The sequence below is a fragment of the Myotis davidii genome, unplaced genomic scaffold, assembly GCF_000327345.1.
Source record: "Myotis davidii unplaced genomic scaffold, ASM32734v1 scaffold418, whole genome shotgun sequence".
Lineage (NCBI taxonomy): Eukaryota > Metazoa > Chordata > Mammalia > Chiroptera > Vespertilionidae > Myotis > Myotis davidii.
This window is the reverse complement of record NW_006289399.1, coordinates 393,005-398,000: the sequence shown is the minus strand read 5'-3', so window position 1 is coordinate 398,000 and position 4,996 is coordinate 393,005. Positions and strand designations below refer to the sequence as shown.

At 38.9% G+C, this 4,996-nt stretch overlaps 1 protein-coding gene across 1 annotated transcript in view; it reads left to right on the top strand.

Annotated features, from left to right (window-relative positions):
* LOC102765497 (cysteine-rich hydrophobic domain-containing protein 1) overlaps positions 1–4,996 on the top strand; it is a gene marked incomplete at its 5' end in the record, with an annotated part of 30,556 nt that overhangs the window by 923 nt on the left and 24,637 nt on the right. The window lies entirely within an intron of this gene.

The following is a 4,996-nucleotide window of genomic DNA, read 5'->3' as shown; positions in this document are numbered from 1 at the left end:
GAGAAAAACATTGATGTGAGACAGAGACACACATCTACTGGTTGCCTCCCACACATGTCCTGACTGGGCAGAGGATCCAACCTGCAACCTAGGTATTTGCCCTTGACTGGGAATCAAACTGGAGACCTTTTTGTGTGTGGGCCAATGTTCTAACTAGTGAGCAACACCAGCCAGGGCCTTAAAGTCTGATTTTAAAAAAATAATAAAATACTGCCATCCCTATGACTTTTTTAATGGAAACATTAAACATTTTATTGATTCTCTTGGTAATTATCAGTAGGTCAGAGCTTTATTTTTTAATATATTTTTATTGATTTCAGAGAGGAAGGGAGAGGGAGAGAGAGATAGAAACATCAATGATGAGAGAGAATCATTGATCAGCTACCTCCTGCATGCCCCACACTGGGGATCGAGCCCGCAATCCAGGCATGTGCCCTGACCGGGAATCAAACCATGACTTCCTGGTTCATAGGGCATTGCTCAACCACTGAGCCATGCCAGCTGAGCTAGAGCTTTACTATATTTTTTTTTCTCTCCCATTTTACTCTACAACCCAGCACATAGCCTTGCATTTCCCCAGACATGTCCTTTCTGACATCCTGAGTGGTTAGGCTCTGACATCTCAGTGAGTAGAGACATCATTTACTCAGGGTCTAGCAATGAGACCTAGCACCTTCAACAGAACCCAGGATGAAGTAAATTAACAAGTAAATAAACCAGGGCAACCACTCTAGAATCCCTATACTGAGTGAATTCTGCATGAATTGGATTACCTGAAGTAAAAAATATATATATTGGCTATTCTTTGAAATTCCATGTGTATTTGTTAGGCCAAGGGAAGGAGAGAGACCCTGCTTCCCATTTTCAATAGAAGTCTGTATTTTTCTAAGGTGGAAGGCAAACAGCCAACCAACAAGACAATAGTAAGATTTTTTTTGTCAATGGTGGTCCCAGTCTAGTCCTTTCATTTCCTCAAAAAGAAATGGCACCTGAGTTATATAATTTTTTTGCGTGTCCCATTTTATCATTTTATTTTATAACTGCTGGGGTCCAACCCCAGCAGGTCCAGGGGTCCCCAAAGGTGTGGACGGAGTCGGTGAAGAAGGAATGACACGGAGACAGCGTTCAGTTGATCAGCAGCCTTGCCAGGATCTCTAGCCACAATCTCCAGCCAAGTTCTGTGTCCATGTTCTCTTGCTAGGTTCTCCAGCCAGGTTCTCCAGCCAGGTTCTGTAGCCATGTTCCCTCGCTAGGTTCTCCAGCCAGGTTCTGTCCAGTTTCTCCAGCCAGGTTCAGTCACCAGGTTCTAGTCAGGTTCTCTTGCCATGTTCTATCCAGGTTCTGTAGCCAGGTTCTGTCTCTAGGCTCTTCAGCCAGGTTCTCTTACTAGGTTCTGTCTCTAGGTTCTGTGTCTAAGTTCTGTGTCTAGGTTCTGTGGCCGGGTTCACCAGGTTCTGTCAAGGTTCTTCAGCCAGGTTCAGTCGCCAGCATCTCCAGCCAAGTTCTGTCTAGGTTCTGTATCTAGAGCTTTACTTTAAATAGAACTTTGTTTATTGTCAAAGCATGTACAGTATTTTCAAATGGCTTTCTATATAAGTTAAAAAATGACAGCATACATTTATTTCCCAAATTGTCATATCTTCTAAAAGTTACAAATCAATAGCTCCTATCTATCCCCATTATTTTTAAAGTTTCAATGTGCATTTATTATATTTGTATTTTTCATCACACAGATATATTCAATTTCAATTACTTAAGAACAGATTTTTTTTTTGTTTAAATATTATCCACTATCTTTTTTTCTGGTGAACTGTTGACTCTTTGCCGGTATATTAATTTACACCTTCGCCACAGGACCTGAAATAAAGAGAAGCAATTTCTTTAATTATGTGATTTTACCATGAGCACTTCTGATAATTATTTGATGGAAAATGAGATTGATATTGATGCTGTGATTTCTTCCTATTCCACATTACTTTGGTTCATAAAGAATTCACAATTTCAAAAACAAAAAGTTTATATATGCAAACTGTCATCCTGTGGACCAAATTTAGCCAACTCTATTTTTTTAAACATTTGAATCAGTTGCCTTGCCAGCATTTAAAAATTGGAATATTGAAAATAAAATTTGAGACATCAAAGACAAACTATCTTGTAAAATCTAAAGATCTGACGGCATTGGAACCACATGACTGTATTTCAACAATTGACCCTAGATGAGTGGCAGCTGCTCCATTTTTTTTTTCATTTTTTAAAAAATATATTTTTATTGATTTCAGAGTGGAAGGGAGTGGGAGAGAGAAACAGAAACATCAATGATGAGAGAGAATCATTGATTAGTTGCCTCCTGCACACCCCACAATGGGAATTCAGCCCAAAACCTGCCCTGACTGGGAATCGAACCGAAACATGAGCTCTTGGTTCATAGGTCGAAGCTCAACCACTGAGCCATGCCGGTCGGGAAACTGCTCCCTTTAAATAGGACATTAATCTCTGGTTTACCACAGAAACATCCAGCATTTACATTATCTGCCTTACTCTGTATACCTTATAATTATAGTGCTTGACTTTGTATACTAGACAATAAAACATTTAGCACATGCTGATAACCTTTTGCAAGAGACACTGTCCGTTCTGGAGCCTCAGTTTCCAGAGGGATATAAAATTGGGATAATATTACTTACTTTTAAGATTGTTATGATGATAAAGAGATTTAAGGTGCCTTACTGCTTTTTCATCCACATGGAGAAATACAAAATAAAATACAACAATTTAAGAATCTTTATGCCTTCACTGTTGCTTCCTTATCTGTAAACTAAGTTGTAAAGACTACCGATATTCAACCAGTGTGCCACAAGAATTTTTAAAACATGCAAATACCTATGTAGTCAGGGGCACTGACCTCTTTGCCCTTAGATTGTCAAAATAAATAAATAAACAACAACAGCCAACACAACAATAGCCGTCCAATGTGAATGAATCAGAATGTAGCTATTTTTTTTTATCAGATCAGCAAAAATAAATATTTTTTGGTGTGCTACAGAATTTTAGTAATTAGTTTATGTGTACCATGAGATGAAAAGGAAGAGGGTTGAAAATTGCTGGTACAGACTATAATAGTTTAATTGGAAGATGATTAGTATTTGGATAGCCCAAATTCTTTAATTTCTCAAGTGTGGAAACTGAGATCCAGAGTGGTGAAGTGACTTTCCAAGTGTTACACAGTAAATGGCACAACCAGGAAAATATTCCCTTTTTCTTGCTTTGCTTTGTTTTTGCCTCTTATAATTCTGTATTCTCTTGACAACATCATGTTTCTTAGATCAGAGAACTGTTTCCAGATCTTAGCTATTGTAAATAACGCTGCTACAAACATAGCAGTGCATGTTTTCTTCCTGATTGGTGTTTTGGGATTCCCAGAAGTGGGATCGCTTGGTCAAACAGCAGTTCTATTTTTAATTTTTTGAGGAATCTCCAGACTATTTTTCACAGTGGCTGCACCAGTCTGCATTCCCACCAGCCTGCATTCCTACCAGCCTGCATTCCCACCAGCAGTACTAAGGTTTTCTTTACCCCAAATCCTCACCAGCTCTTGTTGTTTGTTGATTTATCATTCGGGCAGGCAGCCTGGGCCTCCCTCTTTGGGGTAATCGATTGTGGAACCCCTCCCCAATCAATCGCCCTATAGAGGGTGGCCTGGGCCTCCTTCTTTGAGGCAATCATGGAACCCCCCGATTGATCGCCCCACTTTCTTGAGGTGATACCACATTGTAGTTTTAATTTGCATGGCTCTGATAATTAGTGATGTTGATCTTTTTTTCATATGTCTATTGGCCATCTGTAGGTCTGCTTTGGAGAAGTATCTATTCAAGTCCCTTGCCCATTTTATAATTAGGCCTGGGCCTCTCTCTGCAGGGCGATCATGGGGCAATGGCAAGGGTGCTCCCCCCACCAATCACATTGCACCCGCCTTGGCTGGCCTGGCGCCAGTGGGTGTCATAGCGTGGTCATCTGGACTGGTCCGTTTGGTCGATTTGCATATTATGGTAATCTACTAGTATATGTCCTCTTTGGAGAAGTGTTCATTCAGGTCCTGTGGGCATTTTTAATTAGATTATTTGTCTTCCTTTTGTTGAGTTGTATGACTTCTTTATATATTTTGGAAATTAACTTCTTCTCAGATGTATCACTGGTGAATATGTTCTCCCATACAGTGGGTTCCCTTTTCATTTCGAAGATGGTTTCTTTTGCTGTGCAGAAGCTTTTTATTTTGATGGAGTCCCATTTGTTTACTTTTTCCTTTGTTTCTCTTGTCCTATGAGATGTTATTGGCAAAAATTTGGCTACATATGTCTGAGATTTTGCTGCCGATGTTTTCTTCTGGAATTTTTATGGTTTCATGAATTACATTTAAGGGTGTTATCCATTTTGAGTTTATTATTGTGTATAGTGTAATTTGGTGGTCTAGTTTCATTATTTTGCATGCCTCTTTCTAATTTTCCTAACATTTATTGAAGAGACTGTCTTGGCTCCATTGTATGCTCTTGCCTCCTTTGTAAATTAATAATAGAGCGTAATGACTTGGGACCATTTCTGGGGTCTCTGTTCTGTTTCAGTGGAGTATATGTCTTTCTAAAGCCAGTAGCAGGCAGTTTTGAGAATGGTGGCTTTATAATATAGCTTAATATCTGGTATTGTGAGCCTGCCAACTTTTTTCTTCTTCCTCGGGATTGCTCAGGCTCATTTTACTCCATTTGTATTTTTTCGAGAATTTTCTTTCTGTGTCTATGAAATATTCTGTTGATATATTAATGGAGATTACAATGAATCTATAGATTGCTTTGGGTAGTATGGACATGTTTATGATGTCAAATCTACCAACCCATCAACATGGTATATTAATCCATTGGTTTATATCTTTTTCTCTTTTTTAATGGCCTGTAGTTTTCCAAGTGCAGTTCTTTTACTTTCTTTATGAATCAATAAAAATATACAG